We start from the raw sequence: 25,429 nt of genomic DNA, 5'->3' as shown, positions 1-25,429 counted from the left end.
GACAGTTTGGGGTGTCATGCCCTGGTGGACAGTTAAGATGTTCTGTGACTTCCCTTGTGGAATTGTAAATGACTGTCATCACTTTTTTGTTATTGTGTTTTTTGCTTTTTAAACAAGAGGTCTAATAAAATGTGGGGCTGGTTATCACCTTTTGGTTTGCCTTATGGGGTAAACCTAATCACATGTATTTTTTTTAATTCTTGTAAATTTAGTAGCTTACTATTCTTGATTTTTTTTAACCTCTCTCTAACAGTGTATTTGACGACTTTATTGCCTTTGAGAAAGCTTTTGTTTTAGTCTTACAAAAATGATGCATGCTCAAAAACAGAAAATCTAAAGGATAAAAACAAATAAAAAGAAGAAAATAAAAATCACCCATAATCCTATCAAGTATATATAGGCACTATTGACAAGTAGATGTAGATAATTTGCTTTTTTTGTATCTTATATATTTTCATTTATTTATTTTTTGTATTTATTATTTTTCCATAAGTTATTGGGGTACAGGTGGTATTTGGATACATGAGAAAGTTCTTTAGTGGTGATTTGTGAGATTTTTGGCACACCCATCACCCAAGCAATATACACTGCACCACATTTGTAGTCTTTTATCCCTCAGCCCCCTCCCACTCTTCCCCCCAAGTCCCCAAAGTCCATTGTATCATTCTTACGCCTTTACATCCTTATAGCTTAGCTCCCACGTATCAGTGAGCACATGCGATGTTTGGTTTTCCATTCCTGAGTTATTTCACTTAGAATAATAGTCTCCAATATCAGTTTCTTTATCCATTCCTTGATTGATGGGCATTTGGGTTGGTTCCATGATCTTGCAATTGTGAATTGTGCTGCTATAAACATGCGTGTGCAAGTATCTTTTTCATATGACTTCTTTTCCTCTGGGTAGATATCCAGTAGTAGAATTGCTGGATCAAATGGTAGTTCTTTTAGTTCTTTAAGGAATTTCCACTCTGTTTTCCATCATGGCCGTATTAGTTTACATTCCCACCAGCAGTGTAGAAGTGTTCCCTGATCACAGCATCCATGCCAACATCTTCTGTTTTTTGATTTTTTGATTATGGCCATTTTTGCAGAGGTAAGGTGGTATGACATTGTGGTTCTGATTTGCATTTCCCTGATCATTAGTGACATTGAGCATTTTTTCATATGCTTGTTGGCTATTTGGATATCCTCTTTTGAGAACTGTCTATGCATGTCCTAAGCCCACTTTTTGTGGGATTGTTTGTTTTTTTCTTACTGATTTGTTTGAGTTTGTCGTAGATTCTGGATATTAGTCCTTTGTCAGATGTACAGATTGTGAAGATTTTCTCCCACCCTGTGGGTTGTCAGTTTGCTCTGCTGACTGTTCCTTTTGCTGTGCAAAAGCTCTTTAGTTTAATTAGGTCCCAGTGATTTATCTTTGTTTTTACTGAATTTGCTTTTGGGTTCTTGTCATGAAATCCTTGCCTAAGCCAATGTTTAGAAGAGTTTTTCCAATGTTATCTTCAGAATTGTTGCAGTTTCAGGTCTTAGGTTTAAGTCCTTAATCCATCTTGAGCTGATTTTTGTATAAGGTGAGAGATGAATATCCAGTTTTGTTTTCCTATCTGTGGCTTGCCAATTATCCCAGCACCATTTGTTGAAAAGGGTGTCGTTTCCTCACTTCATATTTTTGTTTGCTTTGTTGAAGATCAGTGGCTGTAAGTATTTGGGTGTATTTCTGGGTTCTCTATTCTGTTCCATTGGTCTATGTGCCTATTTTTATACCAGCACCATGCTGTTTTGGTGACTATGGCCTTATAGTATAGTTTAAAATCAGGTCGTGTGATGCCTCCAGATTTGTTCTTTTTGCTTAGTCTTGCTTTGGCTATGCGGGCTCATCTTTTGTTCCATATAAATTTTAGAATTGTTTTTCCTAATTCTGTGAAGAATGATGGTGGTATTTTGATGGGGATTGTGTTGAATTTGTAGATTGCTTTTGTCAGTATGGTCATTTTCACAATATTGATTCTACCCATCCATGATCATGAGATGTGTTTCCGTTTGTTTGTGTTGCCTGTGATTTCTTTCAGCAGTGTCTCATAGTTATCCCTGTAGAAGTCTTTTGACTCCTTGGTTAGGTATATTCCTAAGTATTTTATTTTTTTTTGCAGCTATTGTCAAGGGGTTGAGTTCTTGATTTGATTCTCCACTTGGTTGCTGTTGTTGTATGGAAGAGCTACTGATTCATGTACATTAATCTTGTATCCAGAATCTTTGCTGAATTCTTTCATCAGTTCTAGGAGCTTTCTGGAGGAGTCATTAGGGTTTTCAAGGTAAATAATCATATCATCAACAAACAATGACAGTTTGACTTCCTCTTTACCAATTTGGATGCCCTTCATTTCTTTCTTTTGTCTGATTGCTCTGGCTAGGACTTCCAGTACTATGTTGAAGAGGAGTGGTAAGAGTGGGCATCTTTGTCTTGTTCCAGTTCTCAGACGGAATGCTTTCAACTTTTCCCCATTCAGTATTATGTTGGCGGTGGGTTTGCCATATATAACTTTTATTACATTGAGGTATGTCCCTTATATGCCGATTTTGCTGAGACTTCTAATCACAAAGAGATGCTGGATTTTGTCAAATGCTTTTTCTGCATCTATTGAGATCATCATGTGAATTTTGTTTTTAATTCTGTTCATGTGGTGTATCACATTTATTGACTTGCATATGTTAAACCATTCCTGCATCCCTGGTATGAAACCCACTTGATCATGGTGGATTATCTTTTTTGATACATTGTTGGATTTGGTTAGCTAGTATTTTGTTTAGAATTTTAGAATCTATGTTCATCAAGGATATAGGTCTGTAGTTTTCTTTTTTTGGTTATGTCCTTTCCTGGTTTTGGTATTGGGGTGATGCTGGCTTCACAGAATGAATTAGGGAGGGTTCCTTCTGTCTCTATCTCGTGCAGTAGTGTCAAAAGGATTGATACCAATTCTGCTTTGAATGTCTGGTAGAATTCTGCTGGGAATCTATTTGGTCCTGGACTTTTTTTTGTTGGTAATATTTAAATTACCATTTTAATTTCGCTGCTTGTTATTGGTCTGTTCAGGGTATCTAATTCTTCCTGATTTAAGCTAGGAGGGTTGTATTTTTCCAGGAATTTATCCATCTCTTCTAGGTTTTCTAGTTCATGTATGCAAAGGTGTTCATAGTAGCCTTGAATAATCTTTTGTATTTCGGTGGTGTCAGTTGTATTATCTCCTGTTTTGTTTCTTAGTGAGGTTATTTGGATTTTCTCTCTTCTTTTCTTGGTTAATCTTGTTAACGGTCTATCAGTTTTATCTTTTGAAAGAACCAGCTTTTTGTTTCATTTATTTTTTGTATTTTTTGTTTGTTTGTTTCAATTTCACTTAGTTCTGCTCTGAATTTGGTTATTTCCTTTCTTCTGATGGGTTTGGGTTTGGTTTGTTCTTGTTTCTCTAGTTTCTTGAGGTGTGACCTTAGAATGTCAGTTTGTGCTCTTTCAGTCTTTTTGATGTATAGGTGTTTAGGGCTATGAACTTTCCTCTTAGCACCATTTTTGCTGTATTCCAGAGGTTTTGGTAGGTTGTGTCATTATTGTCATTCAGTTTGAAGAATTTTTAAATTTCTGTCTTGATTTCATTTTTGACCCAGTGCTCATTCAGGAGCAGGTTATTTAATTCCCATGTATTTGCACAGTTTTGAAGGTTCCTTTTGGAGTTGATTTCCAGTTTTATTCCTCTGTGGTCTGAGAGAGTGCTTGATATAATTTCAGCTTGCTTAAAGTTACTGAGACTTGTTGTATGGCCTATCATATGACCTATCTTGGAGAAAGTTCCATGTGCCATTGAATAGAATGTGTATTCTGTGGTTGTTGGATGAGATGTTGTTTTTGTTCCAAGGTATAGTTTAAATCCATTGTTTCTTTGTTGACTTTCTGTCATGATGACCTGTCTAGTGCTGTCAGTGGAGTATTGAAATCCCCCATGATTATCGTGTTGCTGTCTATCTCATTTCTTAGGTCTACTAGTAATTGTTTTATAAATTTGGGAGCTCCAGTGATAGGTGCATATATGTTTAGGATTGTGATATCTTGCTGTTGGACAAGGCCTTTTACCATTATATAGTGTCTCTCTTTGTCTCTTTTAACTGCTGTTGCTTTAATGTTTGTTTTGTCTGATATAAGAATAGCTAGTCCTGCTCATTTTTGGTGTCCATTTGCATGAAATGCCTTTTTCCACACCTTTAGTTTATGTGAGTCCTTATGGGCTAGGTGAGTCTCCTGAAGACAGCAGATGGTTAGTTGGTGAGTTCTTATCCATTCTGTGGTTCTGTATCTTTTAAGTGGAGGATTTAGGCCATTTACATTCAATGTTAGTAATGAAATGTGAGGCACCGTTGCATTTATTGTGCTGTTGGTTGCCTGTGTACTTTTTGTTTGTTTTTGCTTTTTTAATTATATTTTTGTTTTATAGGTCCTGTGTGATTTATGGTTTAAAGAGGTTCTGTTTTGATGTGTTTACAGGATTTGTTTCAAGAAACAGAGCTTCTTTTAGCAGTTCTTGTAGTGGTGGCTTGGTAGTGGTGAATCTATCATTTGTTTGTCTGAAAAAGACTATCTTTCCTTCATATATGATGCTTAGTTTCGCTAGATACAAAATCCTTGGCTGATAATTGTTTTGTTTGAGGAGGCTGAAGATAGGGCCCCAATCCCTTCTAGCTTGTAGGGTTTCTGCTGAGAAATCTGCTGTTATTCTGATAGGTTTTCCTTTATAGGTTACTTGGTGCTTCTGTCTCACATTTCTTAACATTCTTTCCTTTGTCTTCTCTTTAGATAACCTGATGACAATGTGCCTAGGTGATGATCTTTTTGCGATGAATTTCCCAGGAGTTCTTTGTGCTTCTTGTATTTGGGTGGCTAGGTCTCTAGCAAGGCGGGGAAGTTTTCCTCGATTTTTCTCCCAAATATGGTTTCCAAGCTTTTAGAATTCTCTTCTTCCTCAGGAACACTGATTATTCTTAGGTTTGGTCATTTAACATAATCCCAGACTTCTTGGAGACTTTGCTAATATTTTCTTATTCTTTTTCTTTGACTTTGTTGGATTGGGTTAATTCAAAGACCTTGTTTTTGAGCTCTGAATTTTTCTTCTACTTGTTCAATTCTATTGGTGACACTTTCCAGAGCATTTTGCATTTCTATAATTGTGTCCAATGTTTCCTGAAATTTTTATTGTTTTTTCTTTAAGCTATCGATTTCCTTGAATATTTCTCCTTTCACTTCTTTTATTGTTTTTTGATTTCCTTGCATTGAGCTTTGCCTTTCTCTGGTGCCTCCCTAGTTAACCTCCTAAATTCTTTTTCAGGTAAATCAGGGATTTCTTCTTGGTTTGGATCCATTGCTGGTGAACTAGTGTGATTTTGTTGTAGGAGGGCGGTGTTAAAGAGCCTTGTTTTGTCATATTACCAGGATTACTTTTCTGGTTCCTTCTCATTTGGGAAGGCTCTGTCAGGGGGAAGATCTAGGGCTGAAGGCTGTTGTTCAGATTCTTTTGTCCCACAGGATGTTCCCTTGATGTAGTACTCCCCCCTTTTCCTATGCATGTGGCTTCCTGCGAGCCAAAATGCAGGGAATGTTATCTCTCTTCTGGGTCTAGCCATTCAGTAAGTCTACCTGACTCCAGGCTGGTACTGGGTGTTGTCTGCACAGAGTCCTGTGATATGAATCATCTATGGGCCTTCCAGACGTGGATACCAACAAGCACCTGTTCTGGTGGAGGTGGCTGGGGGGTGCAATGGACTCTGTGACGGTTCTTAGCTTTGGTGGTTTAATGCTTTATTTTTGTGCTGCTTGGACTCCTGCCAGGAGGTGGCGCTTTCCAGAGAGCACCAGCTGTGGTAGTATGGAGAGGAACTGGTGGTGGGTGGGGCCCTAGAACTCCCAAGATTATATGCTCTTTGTCTTCAGCTACCAGGGTGGCTAGGGAAGGAGCATCAGGTGGGGGCAAGGTGAGGCGTGTCTGAATTCAGACTCTCCTTGGGCAGGTGTTGCTCCAGCTGCTGTGGGGGATGGGGGTGAGATTCCCAGGTCATTGGAGTTGTGTACCTAAGAGGATGATGGCTGTCTCTGCTGAGTCATGCACGTTGTCAGGGAAGTGGGGCAAAGCCGGCAGTCACAGGCTTCACCCAGCTCTCATGCAAACTAAAGGGCCAGTCACACTCCCACTGTACCCCCTAACAGCCCCCAGTCTGTTTCCAGGCAGAGGGCGAGCCAGGCTTGAAAACCTGCCCCAGGCTACCTGCCTCCCAGCTGGGAAAGAACAAGGCTTGGTTCTTTTCCTGCCTGTGGAGTCTGCACACTGGATTTGCGCCCTCCCCTGAGTTCTGGCCAGGAGGCTTCTCACCCCATTCAAATTGTTATACAGTTCAGCTAGAGATTTCTTTCTTTCTGTGGAGTTTTACCTCCTGCTCCTCTGGCTGCCCTCTCGATGGATCCTTGTGGTGCCCAGCAGGAAGGGCCTGTTTGGGGACCCAGCGAGCTCCCAAGGCCTTTCTGCTGCTTCCTCTACCCCTGTATTTCGCTAGGCTCTTTAAATTGACTCTGCTCCAGGTAAGGTCTGAAGCTTCTCCTGCAAACAGACCTTTAGTTTCTCCAGTAGGGGTGTGTGTTTGGGAGAGGAGGGTCTCCCTTTCCCACTACCGCAGGTGGGGCACTCATAGTACTTGGGGTGTCTCCCGAGTCCTGCAGGAGCAGTCTGCTTCCTTCAGAGGGTCTGTGGGTCCTCTCGGGATTTCTGGTTTGTTCTTGCAGTCGATCTGGAGCTAAAATTCATAATGTGAGTCTCTGCATGCTGCTCTGTGTGGAGCTGCAATCTAGTCCTGCCTCCCGTCCACCATGATGATCCTTGCCTCCTCTTATATATTTTCATTTATTAAAACGGGATCATGTAGTCTGCAGATTTTCATGTGCTTTTCCCCCACTTGGCAAGCATCATCAACACTTTTGCATTTGACTATGTACTCTTGTGCCATTCATTTTCAATGACTGCCAAATTCCAATCATGTAAGCATCTCTCCACTGTTATTAGATATTTCGTCTAATAGGCTTCCTATTCTTCCCACATTTACTCTGTGAGCATTATCAGAGAATCCAGTGGTATGAATATTGGGACAGATGACATTGTTCTTGGTTCTATAAAGCCTTCTCCTAGAAACTTCACATGCCTCAGTTTTGGTGTCAGAGAACAGAGGCACTAACAGTGATCTGCTGTCTGGAGTCCTCAAATCATACTCATAGTGCCACTGAAAGTCATAACTTCCCAACCTGGCTCATCATTCTGCAACTTCAACTTATTCCCAGGCCACTAATATTTCAGAGGAACAATACAGGCAATTGAAACCTGCAGTTTATGGGTCAAGTACACAGAACGGCACTAAGTCAACCCTTCTGATGTTAGGATGACAATAGTATGTGATCTGGGGTCTTTAGGGTGGCAGTATAAGACAGTACCATGTTTGGTTTGAAGTCTTCCTGGTTATTTATCTCAGAGCTCGTCCAGGAATGACAAAGACACATCACTTCTATCCTAGGTAGTGTCTCCAGCACCATAGCGGCAGTTATTAAGAGGCTGAAATCAGCAATCCTGGCAGTCCGTCTGATTAGCCAATAGAATAATGATTTGACCTGACTGCCAAGCACTGAGGATTCCTATCTGGGGATTCACCACAGAGGTCCTTCTGGGCATCTGGTCAAGTGTGGCATGATGGAGTCTGACAGGCTGGATTTCCCTGGTCTAAATGGAGTTCTACTCCCGGTATGTTATCTTGATTTCCTTTCATCTTACTTTCGTGAACTGTGAAGTATTTTGAAATAATCTTTCATATACAGGCAGTCAAATTAGACCAAAAATACATCAGCTTTCTCTAAGTGTTAAATACTTATGAAAATTTACAGCTGCAAACTTTTATTTTTTACTTATCAGGATTTTTAATTTTGTCAGTAATTTTGAAGACCATTTGTTAAGGGACTTATTCCAGGAGGCAGTATTGTGAATTGCTAAAACTACAGACCATGTGGTCAGGCATCCTGGGTTCAAATCCTGCCATTTACTAGCTGTATCACTGCTCTGCAATCATTTCTTCAGCTTCAACATGAGAAAAGTGTGCCTATTTCAGGTTCACGAAAATGAAAGAAATAAATGTCAGAAAGGCACTTAATATCAGCCTTGGCACCCAATAGTGCTCAATACATATTATTATTATTATTATTATTATTATTATTGATTCAGGGTCTGTTGTGCAGGCTGGAATATGGTGGCGTGATCCTACTCACTGCAACCTCCACCTCCTGGGCTCAAGTAATCCTCCTGCCTCAGCCTTCCAAGCAGTTGGGACTACAGGTGTGTGCCACCACACCCGGATAATTTGATATTTTTTTGTAGAGACGGAGTTTCGTCATGTTTCCCAGGCTGGTCTCAAATTCCTGAGCTCAAGCGATCCTCCTGCCTCTGCCTCTCAAAGTGCTGGGATTACAGGTGTGAGCCACTGCACCCAGCCAAATATTAATATTATTAATTTTAACATTTAAAGAAAATTATACATACAGTTAAATATTTAATACAACTTATTAGCAATCTAGGTGCTGTTATTACTATTGTCTCTACTAAGTGCAGGTGCTCCTGTCCTCTAAGGAGTTGAAGTCTAAACAGTAGTCACTTACGATTTATTTCAGTATACATTCTACAGAAACTGATGAAATAATGACATAGAAGTAAGTATGAAATGTGAAGATGCACTGCTCAGCTTGAACAGATGTGGGAAAGAATTGCTGGAGTCAAAAGGCACATTGCGCAGTGGAGTTTTACTTGGCCGGGCAGCAGCATGGGTAACTGAAAGTTCGTGGTTGCTACTTCTCTCTAGGATTTTAAACTCAGGCTCAACTCTAAAGACCTGGAGAGAACTCATGTGTTTCTATTTTGCTTTGTTTTGACCATTGGCTTTTATTGTCTGGAAGATATGATAAAATAGGTCCCTACCATAATAGGTGAAAAGTAACTTTTGTAATAATATGTGTCTTTATATAGCCCAGTTCAGGGAATACATTTTAATTCATTTGGTCTTTTTTCAGCTTCGTTAATATTTATGCTAAACCATGTTCTAATAAAGTGCTTAAAAACCTGGATAAAGTCAAGTTAATAGGTAATAGTGTTGAAGTAAAAACAAGCAAAAAATTTTATTGTTTTTAAAGGAAGCACATTATTGTATGAAAAGTTACTTAAATATAGTCTTTCTATCATTATTTCCTATGGTTAACCTTATTTTCCCCTTTCCCTGAAATATTCACTTGGCAAATATAGAATCTGAAAAGCTATATTCACTGTAACCATTCTGATTTCTAGTATCTTGGTCAGGGCATTTTACTTTCCTAATTAGGAGCATGGCTCAGTGGCTTCTGGCTAGAAAAACAAACAAACAAACAAACAAACAAAAACAAACAGCCTGGAACGCGCTCCTTATTCTCTTAGGAGAAGGGGGAGGCTGGAAGGGGCCTTCTATCCTCATTAGGTGGTGGATACATTTCATTTGTATATTTCACCGATGCTGCTCAGGCAAGTGTGGTCACATCATTGCAGCCAGGTTTGCTAATTGGAGAATGTGAAAGAGTATACATATAATCTCAGTATCTCTGGAGAATTTGTGAAATAGGAGGTTTAATCCCATTGTCTTTATTGGCCCAAAGGCATAGAAAGGTACCAATCCAAATTTTGGGTCTCCATTTAGACCCTGAGGTGGTCACAATGATTAAATGTCAGATGTGAGGAACCAGAAAGTCGACCTTCCTGTTGTAAGGCTGAGCATGTTGTGCTGACCTGTATTGTGCTCTAACACCGTGGGGCAGGAGACAGCTCTTGAATGGCTTTTCAAAAAGGCTTTTCAAGGAGGTTATGACTATCACATAGGCATATCTATCAAGTTGTCATTTTCAGTGAAATTAATGACAAGATGTAAGATAGAGGCATAAAAATGTCAGCCCTCTCCTCGGGCACAGTGCTTGTATCAGAGGATCTCAACATATTTATGAGTGTAACTAGTTTAGAAACTTTATTTTTTTTGAGGTGGAGTTTTGCTTTGTTGCCCAGCCTAGAGTGCAGTGTTGCAATCTTGGCTCACTGCAACCTCCACCTCCTAGGTTCAAGCAGTTCTTCTGCCTCAGCCTCCTGAGTAGCTGGGATTACGGGTGTGTGGCACTGTGCCCTGCCAATTTTTGTATTTTTAGTGGAGATGGGGTTTTGCCATATTGGCCAGGCTGGTCTCAAACTCCTGACCTCAGGTGATCCACCTGCCTCAGCCTCCCAAAGTGCTGGATTACAGGCGTGAGTCACCATGCCCGGCCTAGAAACTTTATTACTATATCTTATGGGGAGAACATGTGTAGAAGGTCTAACCATTTGTAACCAAAGTAAAAGAACCAGCAGAATCTAACCTAGAACTGAAGTCTCTATCAGGAGACTTGTCATCTTCTGGAAAAGAGACCACAATGGCTTTCAAGGATAGACAAGCCAGGATAAGCCAATCTTTCTCCATCTTCTCATTTTATGACCTTACAAAGGATGCACAATAAGGAAACCATTATTCAGACGCTGCTGGCTTTTTATAAAGAAAAACCTAGGCTCCATTTGGGTGCTATTTATTATTAACTTCAAGCTTAAATTTTCTACTGTGGGCACAGATGTTTATACCGAAGACTGTGACATGTACCCAGTCTTCATGATACAAAGTGGAGGCTCCTTTTAATCTGAGTATAAAGACATGATGACCCACAGGAACACCACAGCTCAGATCTCATTCTGTTTATTTTTGAACTCTGCCGTTTGTTAAAGACAGTTTTTGAAATAGAGACCAGCACACCCTATTTTGTGCAGCAAAGTTCCTTTTTTAGATAAGAATCTACTCTGCAATAGAGTTCTACTCCTCACTGATATAGAAATCCAACATTGAGCTTGTTTTTTTAATCAAAAATTCTGATTTTATCCTTACACCTCAAATTTCAGTGTTCGAAGTAGTCTTAGAGATAATTTATGACAATTATCTACTCTAGGTATAAACAGCACCTTAGATACAGATGTATCTTAGGAATTACAGCAGGAGCTTCCAGTATTTCCTTTGGGAATTTGTACTCAGATCTGATCATATTTACTTAAACATGTCATTTTTTTCATGGATAGAATAGCTATTTGTGTAGTTTGAGCATGTACCTTCCAGTTTTATTTTGGGACTTGGTCCAATCAATTATCTTTTTATAGTACCTATGTTTAGATAAATAGGTAACTTTCAGTTTTCCTTTCTCCAGGTTAAGACATGCCCATTTCAATGGTGGGAGAAAAGAAGAATTTACATCACGCATAGTTTTTCTGTTATTGCCCAGTGTCACTTTTCAATGAGCAAATCAGGAAATAGCTACCTTGGGGAGTGATTTTCATCTGATTCGTTATCACTGAAACATCTTTGGAATCTTTCTGAATCTTAAGGAATTGAATTTCCCTGAGATATCCACTGTATGACCTGCAATAATCCCTAGTGCCTCTATTTTTGTTTTTGTTAAATTAATTTCCTAGCCTGTGAGTTTCATATTCATAACCTCTGCAGGAGATACTGCCATCTGCCATGCAGCTAAGCCTCTGAGCTGTGGGCTTGAAAGAATCTATATTTATTTCAAGGACAAAGAAGCCAAGGAGGGAAGGGAGACATGTTTATTTTCACTTTTCCCAGACCACAGTGAGAGTGAATCTAAACTCTGGCAGGGAGACTGCATTAGCTGCCAAACTGCCACAGCCATTTGCATAATGTGTAATCTAAGGTGTTGATCATCTCTGATAAACAGGCATGTTCAGTGAGGGGAGGAGAAATTACACATTGCCCCTCTGCCTGTGCCTTAAGAAACCAATCACACTGCTCTCCATCAACTCTGCAGAGCAGAAACCTTTTTGCTCCATTGAACTTGCTTCCCATTTCTACTTAGCAAACTGACTAATGGCCCTGGCTCGTTCCCTGCTGTCACCTCTAATGGTGCCACGTGCAGCCGCTCCTCCCCCAAAGGAAGGAACCCATGTTCATATAATGGATTGCTTTGGGCTGCATTTTTACTTTACGTTGCTTTGTACATTTAACTACTACACTGCACTACCCCCACTTGCCCCTATATAGAACTTTTGAAGATTGTGAAGGAACATGTTTGTTAGGAAAGCACTTTGCTGTTAAAAATCTAACCATTTGATGTTAATGCAATTTTTAATAGAGCATTTGTTGAGGGTGGGTGTTCAGCATAAAAATTTGGTTTTAGAAACTGGACATATATTTGTTTGCGTAGTTATGCAAATGCCTTTGCTTTAACAAGTGAGTCCTCATATTTAGTTGAAAGTCCTCATATTAACTGTTCAGTGAAATTTGTATTTTTAAGTATATGGTGGTTAAAAGTGAGATTCTCATAACTTTGGATTTTGCTGCATTGACTTATTTTGTCCCCATTCCCATTATACAGTAATGGTGTCATTTTGCTGGGGGATTGACAGTGGGAGGTTTGTACACCTCTTCTGGCATGTGTTTATGTGGTAATTACAACTTGTAATAACAATACTACTTTTGCTAATAATGTGTAGTACCTTGGTGTCAGAAACTATTCTGTAATTCTCAAGTTATCATCCTTACTTTTAGAAATAATGAAACTGAAGGCTGGAGTATTTAGAGACTTCTAATTCCATTTGGTGGAAGCCCATGAAATTGTCATTTATGTAGCTTAAAAATGGTTGAACATCAGCAGCTCTCTATGGCTCTTCAGGAGAGCCAGAATTCAAATTAGTGTCAGCCACAATCTATAGTCAGCCTTCCTTCCATGGTGCCATGCTGCTGCCTTATTTATTTATATTTTGTCTTATTTCAAGAATCTCACCTTGTATACATTACACACAATATAATATATGGCTACTGTCTGTTGACTGGCTTTTTAAAAGGGAGTTTGGAGAGTGCCACAGATTCGTGTTTGGTAACCATCTGGCGAACTATTAGGTCTCAGGTTTTACCACTGTAAATCTAGATGATTATAAAGGACTATTAGACATTATCTTTTAAGTCATTATTTTCTCTCCTCTCTACTTATGTTGCAGTTTTCCAAAGTCCAAATAGCTGTCACCAGTGATGGGCTCTTCCTGAGACAGGTAAAATCTTGCATCTCTGTTCTCTCTTCCTCATTTATATTTTTCTGTGTTTTCGCCAACCAGTGAGGCTCAAAAATGTCACAGATTTCATGAGATGACTGAGAAAGCACTTAGTAATCCACCTTTAAAGAGTCCCTCCCATCTCTTTCTCCCTCTATTCATATCTCCTTTCCACATTCTCATTTCTTCCCGCTGCACCACTTTCTCTTTCTCTCTTCTGGAGATAATACTCTAATTTTTTGGCCACAAGTGTTTACCTCAAATCCTTATTTTGGCCATTTTAAGAACATACCTGCCCATTTTGAAAGAACCCAGGTGGTTTTAATATTGAGTATGTCCCAAAGATATGAATTTTGAGAGCAAACCAGTGACTACACAATTCATAGTGTGATTACATAGTAATTACTCAATTTGCTTATGAACACTGAATCCTCTCCATGGGTTCCAGACAGATGTCACAGCAGATGCACCTCATATAAAGGAGAATTTCCATTAACTGCAGTTGTAGTTGGGCTTATAACTAACTATGGGAGTGCTGAATTACATTGTTAATAAAGGGCACTGTTGAGAACTATTAGGAAGTATGATTCAGACAGGAGATGGACAGCAGTTGTTAAGCATGGGAAGGTTCCCGTGAATAAGTGTGTCAAATATAATGCTGACATTTCAAAGAGTTGATGAATACTTGGCTTTGGGGCTATGTGACAGTTATTGATAGTAATAACTGGATTTTGTAGAGAACTTGGTAGCATACCAATTTATTTCTACTTACACTATGATTATCGCCAGAATCCAGGAGGTAGAGGCAAATGTCCAGAGGCTCAGAGGCTCACCCATGTTCTTATAACTGGTGTGCAGTGGAGTCCAAACCCATGGCAAGGCTGCCCTGATATTCAAGCCACTTCTCTTAGCATCACCTCACGCTGCTTCTTCCTGGGAATGGTCAGTTCAGTCAACCAATCAATTCGACTGTGCATGTATTTTTAATGAAACTGACTTGTTGACTTGCTAATTTAAAATCAAAGTGATTGAATCAGCTGTTTGTGAAAACACAGGTTAAGGAAGCACTTGCTTATTTTTACATCAAACTTTTTGGTAGTATATATTTTCAAATGGCTACAGTTTGAAATCAATTCTTTGTGCAACAGAGGAAACAGCTGAACATGCAGCAGTCTTTTCAACTAAATTCATACACATCCAGGATAATCAACACTGGTAGCATCTTCAAATAGGCAGCACATGGGCCCATATTGATATTGACAGTTCACAATTGTGGACAAGTTTGAAGTAAATTAATGTACAAACTTTTCAGGTGAAAGCCTGAAAGCATTTCACTGAAGGCTGGGAAACATTTGCACGTCTCCTTGATTTTCTCACAAAACTTTTTTTTTTTTTTTTAAAGTATGAACGAATCCCTACCCTGCCCTGTTCCCACTTAATGTCTTTCCTCATCCAAATGACAATGGTATGTTTGCCACACAGCCTGCCCACTACTGACCCCTGCTCCCAGGTCTGTGAAAAAGACCTGGCCTTAGTGAGGTTTGTCATTCAGGAAGCTGCTCAAGTGTTGAGGGCTGCAGAGAATTCACTTCTGCTCAGTCCTTGAAGACATTTCTCTGGGCGTGACTTCCAGACTCTGGTGGGCATTGGTGAGAACGACAGAGAGAAATGATGCAGTGGTCAACAGGACTTCCACACAAATGTCAATGCTTGGTGAGGAAAAAACTGCTTTTAATCTTCCTGTGCGGTTCTTCTTCATAAAAGAACATCCGTGCTTTCTAGACATTTCTTTTGCCTTTTCCTCTCCTCCCAAAAGACTCTGTGGTTACTTGTAGTCAGCCCCTTCTCCTGGCCTTTCCACTTTCTCCTCAGAAGGACCACCACTCCATTTCATTTACCTACATGGGCTTTGCACCCCTCCTTGGAGCACTCGCCCTGCTATGGCTTCTCTTTCTCGCATAACTTCCCACCCCATTCTCCCATGAATCTCAGAGGACTGTTCTCCCAGATCATCTCATCCTGCCCAGCAGGAAGCCACAGCTCACATCTCAGCCAAGGGGAGGGGTAGAGATGATGCCAGTGGAGAAGGATATCAACAAAGGAGGAGAGAAGGAAAGGCATCAACTGAGACTTTTCAAGAGTGGTCAAAAGAGACATGAAAGGCCTCTGGAGCCTGAAAAATGAAACTCATAAGTGGGGAAAAGACTTGGCTCCCCTTTCTGTCCTGCTCCAACTTTATTTATCATACTTTAGATATCTATTTTTTTTTCTTTCTTTTTTTTTTTTCCTTGAGATGGAGTCTCGCACTGTCACCCTGGCTGGAGTGCAATGGCATGATCTTGGCTCCCTGTAACCTCTGCCTCCCAGATTCAAGTGATTCTCCTGCCTCAGCCTCCTGAGTAGCTGGGATTACAGGCACCCCCGCCACCAGGCCCAGCTAATTTTTTGTATTTTTATAGAGATGAGGTTTCACTATGTTGGCCAGGCTGGTCTCGAACTCCTGACCTCATGATCCACCCAACTCGGCCTCCGAAAGTGCTGGGATTACAGGTGTGAGCCACCACACCTGGCTTGGATATCTATTTTTATTAGAAATAATTTTTGAAAAATGTCTGATATAGTGAGTAGGACATTACAGACAATCAGTAAGAGACAGTTATTAACGTATTGCTTTGTAAGACCCAAGTAACTCAAATCAATATAGGACAATTTGGTTCAAACCATGAAGCAAAAAGTTAGTTTTGATAAAAGCAAGACCGTACTTTTGGTAAAAGTTTCTCTCTGTTATAGTACACAGATTGTGGCAGTCAGTTGTGAGGGACAGCATGACAACTTATGATGATAGTCACCAAGTACTGAAATTTGAGTATGATAATTTTAGAGACAGGACAGTGTTAATGTCAAGACCTGCATTTCAGTCCCACACACATATTACTCCTGGAAATGTTCTGTAACCTCTATAGGTTCCTGTTTCCTAATCTGCAAAATGAAGATCCTACAAAACAAACCACACAGGGTTGGTTGTTCCTAGCTCAAATGGGATCATATATGCAAAGCTCATGACACAGTGCTTAGCACAGAGTAAGCACTCAGTAAAGGCTGTCCATTATTAGGATTGTGATTTTTAAAAAGAGAGCACATTCAAGTTTGTCCTTGTGAAGATATCAGTTTTATGCATTTGCTTTCTGATTTACTTTCCTGAGAGACAAAGAAAGGGACATGGTTTAAGCGTGCCTGTTGAGAATGTAGGAGCCATGAGAAATTCATCTCTTATGCAGACTGTAGCAGGAAAAATATCAGAAACCACACTGGTAGGTTTCCCATCCACTCTATGACCTCTGCCAATCATATTTCTGACCATGTCACATTCCCACAGAACACTTGCCATGAAGTGGTGTTTATTAATTCATTTGGCAGTTCATCACAGGTTAGACTTATCTTACTCGAGCTTGAGAGCAATTTTGTGCTATTAGGAAAGATGTGAGAAGTTATTTATGGGATGGCAGGTAGACTCAATTGGTGACAGGGGATTTGTTGACCGTTTCACATTATAGGGCGTTTTCCAAATTCTGGGACTAGATGGTGTATGCTAATTCATTCGACTAACAACTGCAGAGCATCCACTTCTTTTAGGCCCAAGAATAGGTGCCAGGGAATCAAAGGTGCATTACACAGCATCACACTCTGGTGAGAAACATGAGGCCTTATACACAGCTGAATAAATATTTGTTGAGGCAACTGGGAAATAAACCCTTACTTAATTCTGTGTGTTTTTAGAGAGCTTAGAGCAACCTACCCTAAGAGGGCAGGGGAGGGGGCGGAATGCTGTGGTTGTGATGGGTTTCTTGCCTGTCTCTGCTGTGCTTCGAGAGCCCTCTGTGTTGACCTTCTAGCAGTCTCTCTAGGGCTCAGTGAAACCCTCTCAGAAATAGCTGTAACAAAGTCCCAGAAAAGCACACTGGGATGTGGCCAGTCTCAACCCCAACAAACCACTCTTGGTGCCTTTCAAAGTCTGTAAACCCAGGAATTGTGTAATGCTCTGGTTTCCATTCCAGTTTGTTCAATGGCTGAAGCACAGCTTGCGACGGACTTTGGATATAGAGCATCCGAGGCCATAAGCAAACATGCCATCAGAAAGTGCACTCTGTACAGCAGCCACGCACTGAGCAGGGACTGCCGGAGAGGGAAGGGGTGGGGTGGGCGCTATTTGCAGAAAGCAGGCCTGACTCCCTGCTCCTTAGCTCACTACTGCCCATAGCGAGAGCTGCTTGGCTTCATCTTGCCCATTCAGTCTCACCTAGGTGCCAGTCTAGACCAATGCAGTTCCCTAGTTAGGGAGAATTTAGGGGGCCCAAGGGCAGTAACACAGTGGCAAGGATCTTGTCATATTTCCAACTGACCGTGTGCTCAGCCTTTAGGAGCTGAACCAACTGCATTTTGTTTTGTTCTTTGTGACTAAATAGACCACCTTGTACCCTGCTTACTGTGACTGGCACTTGTCTTGTTCTTTGTACCCCAATCTTTGGAGCCTTGTTTCTTTAACTGGCAGGTGAATCTTTAAGCACTGACTTGAAGGGCTGTTTTGGGCAGTAGATGAAATAGCTTGTGAGGCATCTGGCACACAGAATATGTGCCATTTGTGCTGGTGTCTGAGTCTTGACCTTTGTACATTCTGTCCCACTGGTGTTCTTGGAGCCTGGAGTTCTGCCTCTGAACAGGAAGCATGATTGCTTTGGTGTCGAGGACATTTGGTAGAGTACAGTGGAAAAATATGTGATTTATTTACCAATACTGTCATCCTTGGTATCTGATGGGGATTGATTCCAAGATTCCACCATACAAAATCAGCAAATGCTTAAGTTCCTTATATAACATGGTGCAGGATTTGCATATAACCTACATGCATTCTCCTGTGTGCTTTAAATCATCTCTAGATTACTTATAATACCTAATACAATGTAAATGTTATGTAAATAGTTGTTATGCTGTATTTTGTTATTTATATTATCTTTTACTGTTGTATTGTTATGTTTTATTGTTTCTCTTTTGCAAACATTTTCAATCCACGGTTGGTTGAGGCCTCAGATGTGGAACCTGTGGATATGTGGATTCATATGTGCCATAAACATCCCTGACTCTCACCCCATCCTTGACTCCTTCATTCCTTCTTTGAGCCTTATTCAATACTGGCCATCACCTGATCCCTTACACTCACCCCATTCCTGACAGGGTGTCTTCTAATCAGTGCTTGAGTTTCTTCAAGGGCTTAAGCCTCAGAGACCTCCTCAGGGGCATAGGGAGCACTAGGCTGCTATGCTAATGTGCAGGGAATTGAGTCTAGCCCAGCATCTCCTGTAGCCTTCTCTTCCTCAGCTCTGGCTCAGCTGCTTGGGGAGATGTCCCAAGAGAGATCAGGGACCAAATGACACTGGTCCCTGTCCTTCCTGTCAACTCCTCTTCCTTAGGCTCTGGAGGCTTGAGGGGAAACCTGGCCAGGTTGAGGCTGGAGAGGATCAAGCCATGAGCCCTGGAGGGTGGAGTGTTAGAGAGGACTGAGCGCAAGACCGGGAGTCAAGTGACCTGACCCATTCCCCGCTGTGTGACCTAGGCTCACCCCACATCACTTTAGGAAATGTAGGCAAGATGTAGAAACCAAATGCAGAGGTGGGGTCTGCTACTCTGTTCAGCTGAAGAATGTCAAGGAAAGCCCATCTTGAGGGAAATTGTATGGCACCAATCTCTGCTCTGAATAAAAATAAATGATGCTGAAATTAAGGCCTTAGCTTACCGGACTGAAAGAGAAGGAATCAGAGGGAAAACATTTGTAACATTGGCACTGAATTTGTCATGGTCTAAGATCTTTATCAGTATTTAATTTAAAAGGAAAAATAAAACCACCTGGCAACCTCACAGTGGATATTGAATTACAAGCTGGATAAGTTGTTAAACACCTATGCAAGGCTACAGAGATAGAAGAGTGGAGCCAAGGGCTGTGGCACAGACTCCCTGTCCAAGCCCAAGATGAAGTCAGAGGGGCAGATGCACAATCACAGTGTCTCTAACTTGTACAGCAGCTGGAGTCAAGAGTGGTGTGCTTTCTGAACAACTGCCCTGGGTGGGTCAGCGAAAAGGGATCGATCCCTATCTCAGAAGTGAAAATGAAAAAGGTGCTCTAAGGGGAAGAGTCTGACAACATGGAATTAGTAAGAGAATTGTCTTCCATTGGTAGCCTGTATATATAATTTATATATAATCATATATATGATTTATATATATGATTATATATATGATTTATATATAAATTCTATATATGATTTATATATAAATTCTATATATGATTTATATATAATATATAATTTATATATATGATTTATATATAATATATAATTTATATATAAATTATATATGATTTATATATAATATATAATTTATATATATTTTTTATATATATATAACACACACACACACCCCTGCATATATCTTATTGGTTCTTTTTCTCTGGAGAGCCCTGACTGACATTGTCTCCTTTGCTAACAAGTTCCTCAAGGCAAGGTCCTAGGCCTTCTTTTCTTCTCACTCTTAGTTTTGCTTGTTTTCTTTTTTCTTTTTTTGAGACAGAGTCTTGCTCTGTTGACCAGGCTGGAGTGCAGTGGCGCGATCTCGGCTCACTGCAAGCTTCACCTCCCAGGTTCACGCCATTCTCCTGCCTCAGCCTCCTGAGCAGCTGGAACTACAGGTGCCCGCCACCACGCCTGGCTAATTTTTTGTATTTTTAGTAGAGACGGGGTTTCACTGTGTTAGCCAGGATGGTCTCGATCTCCTGACCTGGTGATCTGCCCACCTCGGCCTCCCAAAGTGCTGGGATTACAGGCAGTTTTGCTTGTTTTCTATGCAATTTTTTTTTCTGCCCATGACCTCAGTTGCCATCTGCATGTGAATAACTCTTACGTTTATATTCTAGCTCAGAGATCTCTCTCTAAGGATCTCCAGACCCATGCATCTAATTGTGTACTTGGATATCTGAAGGGCATCTGAATGCAACATATGCAAAGGTAAATTCATGATCCTGCAACCCTGATCTTCTTTCAGGGTTCCCCACTTCTGTGAAATGTACCTCTCTGTATCGGAAAGACCTGGAGCCATTCCTAACAGCTCTGGCTCAGCTGCTTGGGGAGCTGTCCCAAGAGAGATCAGGGACCAAATGACACTGGTCCCGGGCCTTCCTGTCAACTCCTCTTCCTTAGGCTCTGGAGGCTTGAGGGGAAACCTGGCCAGGTTGAGGCTGGAGAGGATCAAGCCATGAGCCCTGGAGGGTGGAGTGTTAGAGAGGACCAAGAGCAAGACCGGGAGTCAAGTCCCGGTTTCCCCCCGTAACTCTGTATGTACCTAATCCATCACCACATCCTGCCAATGTCACTTCAGAAATTTCTCTTAAATCTCTACTTCCCTCAAGCTCCACTACCACTACTTAAGCTATGGGTATCTCTTATCTTGACTCCTATATTAACTTTTCAAGTTGCAAGTTCCAAGTAGCTATGTATTCTCAGTCTGTCCTCTAACTCTCTTTCTTTACACTCCAGCTACAGTGATCTTTCTAAAAACTAAATCTGATCCTATCATTCTGTGCCATTACCCGTTGGAAATCATACCATGATTGGTCCCCAAGGCTCTGCATGGTCTTATCCTGCTGCAGTTTTCCCCTTGCTTTCTAGACTCCAGCTAAAATAGCTTTTTCTTTTAACTCCTGAAAATGAAGTCCCCATCATGGGTTCTTTGAATATACTGTTTTTACTCTAGTTTTAAAAATTTGGAATATTCTTCCCAACTTCTCAACTATCAATATCAGGAGCCATTTCCAGAGGAAACTGTTGTGTTCCACACACCCCTTCCTCAGCCTAGTCAGATTCCTTTATTATACAATCTCATAGTATTTCTCTAAATCAAAGCAAATAGTAATAGCTAAGAATTATCATGTGCTTGCCAAGTTCAAGTGTCAAACACACTGCTAAATATTTTATAACTGTTATATCTAAATATTATCTAATTAAAAATTAGAGAAATAGCCAGTATTATCATTCTTATTTTCCAAGAGAGGAATCAGAGAACCTGGGTGATATGCTGAGAACATATTCAGCAGTGTGATGAGTTTAGTGGATATTTGGTTCCCCCACTGGCCTGTGTACTAGGAATGAGCTGGGGCCACTGTTAACGGATCAGCACTGTTAGAGGACTCCCTCGCATGTAGAATGTGTTCCATGTGTACTTGTTGATTGAAATAATGAATATTCGAATGAGAAATGAACCAGGGCACATTTTAACATGAAAACTAACTAGGTATTCCTTTTGTTCTCTATACCAAATTAGTCACCTATGAGATTGTTTACAAAATTCTAGACAGCTGCTTGCAAATGAGAAAATGGCATTCCCAATATTGGAGATGCTTTAGAGTATCCTCCACTCTTCATTTTAATGACCATCTGCTCCATTTCCAAATGAGGCACCAATTCAGTTTAATTTTACACACAGTTAAGAATGATTTTTTTTAGTTCCAGTCCTTTTGGGGCTTATAAAAGCACACACACTCAAGGACACACTTAGAAAGATGCATACTCTCTGTTAGGTCCACACCAGCAGCTGTAACAAATAAGCCCTAAATTTTTAAGCCTTAACACAATAGGTGGTTATTTCTTATTTGTGCAACAACCTAGCGTTGCTGCTTGGCCAGAAAGCTGCTTTTCGACTGGTGATTTGGGAACCCAGACTTTCTTCACTCCATGGGGCCCCCACCTGGGGGGTCTCAGAGTTCCTTTACTGATGGCAGCAAGGCAAAAAGCATAGAGGAGACATACCTCCTTCCTCAAAACCCTGGCTTCCAAATGAAGCATGTCACTTCTACTCATTTTGCATTGCTAGAAATTTATTATGTGGTCATGCCCAACTCTAAGGAAGGCTAGGAAATGCTATCTATCTATATGCCCAGGAAGAAAAAAGAGAAAACTCATTTGATTGAATCATCAGCATTCTCTGTCCCACCCTTGTCCTCATAGTACAATGCAGAGGGATGCTGTAAGATTAGTAAAAAGTGCTCTTGGGTAAGGGAAGAAGGAGCTTAATTTTCACTGTGGACATCTGAAAAGGCATGTGGAGGAGTAAATTTTGAGTGGGGCTTGAAGAATAAGCAAGTCCTTGATAGGAAGAGATGGCAACAGGCATAACTGAGATGAAAACCGGTGTCACGAGAGATGAGGTCTGAAGCCAGGTGGGAGTGAGTGAGAAGGTGAGGAGAAATGTATGCCTGTGCCTTGGCCTGTGTGTAGGCAACTCACAGTCAAGTGTAAACATTATTTTAACAATCTTTTTGTCTTGGTTTTCCTGTGCTCCTTCTTTAAGTAATTAAATAACAAACAGAATTGCACCCTCCACCATGAGTATCTTGGTCCCTAATGTGAAGATATGAAATAATTAGAGGGTGTGCTGTGTAAGAATTTTAATGTCATGGAAACTTCTACTTTCAAGACTGTGCTAATTACACAGGATGGGGCGGAACAAAGGGAAGATGCACAATTAGCAGAGCACAGCTTATTATAACCAGCTCTGTTTAGAGCCTCTTCTGAACCTGGATATGTAATAAATCAATATGTAGTAGTGATCTAGCATTTATGTTTTAGAGAACTCTTAAATTTTGGAAATGCAGGATTTTTGGAATGCGAGATTTGGCCATTTTGGATTTGACTATGGGGATGGTACAGGAGACGTTTACATTCTAGTCTACATAATAAAGAGGAAAAAGCAGGGTCTTTAGAGGGAGAAGACCTCTTCCTTGGTCTGCCACTCACTGGCTGGGTGATCGTAACTTCTCTGAGCTGCTTCCTCCACTGTGTGGGGAAAGGGGACAGTAATGCATATGAAAGCACCTAGTGCTAAGCCTAGACTATATTAAGGGCACAATTTTAATTTTAGATCCATTTCCTTTCCCCTTCCCAACTTTCCTTTTCTTTAGTGAGATTTCACTCATCTCAAATAAAAATCCTTAAGACTTTAAGAACTGTACAAGAATGACTATAATAACCGACAGATGTACTTCCTCTGAAGCTACCAAACTACAATAAAGGCAGTTATAATATCAGTGTCAAGGATAAAAAACAGTGTCAACTATCTGAGCAGTGTCAAGGATAAAAAAATACCTTCCTAGGCTGGGTGCAGTGGCTTACACCTGTAATCTCAGCACTTTGAGAGGACGAGGCAGGTGGATCACCTGAGGTCAAGAGTTCCAGACCAACCTGGCCAACATGGTGAAACCCTGTCTTTACTAAAAATATAAGAATTAGCCAGGCATGGTGGCACATGCCTGTAATTCCAGCTACTTGGGAGGCGGAGGCAGGAGAATCACTTGAACCCGGGAGGCAGAGGTTGCAGTGAGCAGAGATCACGCCATTGTACTCCAGTCTGGGACACGAGTGAAACTCTGTCTCAAAAAAAAAAAAAAAAAAAAAAGTACCTTCCTTGTCAAATCTCATCAGGGCTGACTCAGCTCTTCTTTTCTTCCAAAGAAGACAAATTGTGTATCATCATGCAATTTGCTTTCTGCTCGGGGGTTTGGTTTTGTTTGCAAACAAGATCTTAAGTGCAAAAGACTTAAACAAACATTCAAGGGCCTATGATGAGTCCCATAAAAGTTGGGCTTTTCACTAGCTTCTGTTGCCAGAATATTAGAAATGGATATGAAAAACTGAGAGCTTAAAAATTGCACAGTATTACATATGATTCAATTGCAAAGTGCTGTGAACTGCCCATCCCAAGCCTCAGCTATGAATGGCCTATACACCCAAGTGCATCTCAGTATTGACTGAAAGGATAGAGGCTCTTAGCTCTTGGGAAGGCATTAGGATTGCATTGTCATATCAATAGCCCACATGCAAAGTTCTTGATAAAAACTATCATAATCCAGAGGCAGAGATAAAATATGAGAGTTTGATTTGTGTAAACAAATCAAAAGCATTTAGAGTCAAGCTACTTAATCTGTCTTAAAGCATTGCCAGGAATATAAACATCAGAACAGCCTGAGGCAGGCAGCCTGTAGTAGAAGGAGAACTCTAATTTGCTACTTTTTCTTGCTGTGCTATAATCCAGCCATACTGGCTATCTTTCAATTTTACAAACCAGCGAAGCTTAACGCTTTTTGTCTTAAAGCCCCTAATAATAATAGTCAGGATAGTCTCAGTTACGCTGCACTAACAAATAGCTTCCATATTTTAGTGGCTTAAGACAATTAAAGTTTGTTGTTTGCTCAGGTTACAGGTCCATTGTGGGTCCATGGGTGGAGGGGACGGAGGGGGGCACTCTGTTCTTTGCAGTCACACAGGCTCCAGGCTGAAGGAGAAAACCACACCTTGAGCCACATCACCAGTCAGAATGCCACAGGGAAAGGGAGCCAGGGAGTCTTGCAACAGCAATTAAATGCTCCAGCATGGAAGTGCCATAGATCCTTTCTACTCACAACTCACTGGTCATCCCTCATCCCATGGCCCCAAGCTGTCTGGTCCTTTCATGTGCCCAGAAGGGAAGGAAAGCAGGGAGAGCTCTCTTGACTCTCACACCTCTCCTAACCACCCTTTCTAAAGCAGGTTCCACCTCTTTACTACCTGAGCACCCTGTTTGTTTTCTTCTTCATAGTGCTTATCGCAATTTGTAATTGTATTATTTATTTATTTTCTGTTTTGTTTTTAGTCTGTTTCCTCCATTGGATGCTAAGATCCCTAAGAGGAAGTATTATTTATACCAGCAGGCTGATTCCATAAAGCTGTTCTCAAAAGTACCCAATCGGCTTCATATATTTAAAATACTCAGTATATTTGTCTTGAACTTAGAGAATCCTTATGAGCATAATCTCATGTCTCTTAGTCTGTGTCCACCCGTTTAGGCTGTGTGCTGACCCTGCTCCACTGCTCCTCATCAGAGGGTCCTCTTGCTACTCACTGTCAGGGGCTGAAACAAACTGCACATTCCTTCCAATGCTGTCAGTAAGATGAGGGAAAAAAACTATCAACTGAAACCTTATGGAAATCTCCAAAGGCTGTGAAAACCAACATATCCAGTGCAAATTACTATGAATTTTATAAATAAGGACCAGGAGAAAGGCATTGGGTGAACTGGAGTTTTGTTGAACTTGCTTTTGGCAAAATAGCTCACAGAGAATTGTCTCAGAGCTACCCGCCACC

General features: G+C 40.7%; 1 protein-coding gene across 4 annotated transcripts in view; it reads right to left on the bottom strand.

The window, feature by feature from the left end:
• B3GALT1 (beta-1,3-galactosyltransferase 1) overlaps positions 1–25,429 on the bottom strand; it is a 371,348-nt gene that overhangs the window by 23,608 nt on the left and 322,311 nt on the right. Inside the window, exon 4 of one of the 4 annotated variants that reach the window (XM_054549436.2) lies at positions 13,984–14,144. The exons of the other annotated variants lie outside the window; for them this stretch is intronic. The gene's annotated coding sequence lies outside the window, so the exon portion shown is untranslated. The remainder of the gene's footprint in view (positions 1–13,983; positions 14,145–25,429) is intronic. 4 annotated transcript variants of the gene reach the window in all.

Source organism: Pongo abelii, chromosome 11, assembly GCF_028885655.2.
Source record: "Pongo abelii isolate AG06213 chromosome 11, NHGRI_mPonAbe1-v2.0_pri, whole genome shotgun sequence".
Taxonomy (NCBI): Eukaryota; Metazoa; Chordata; class Mammalia; order Primates; family Hominidae; genus Pongo; species Pongo abelii.
This window is presented reverse-complemented; position numbering and strand designations above follow the sequence as displayed.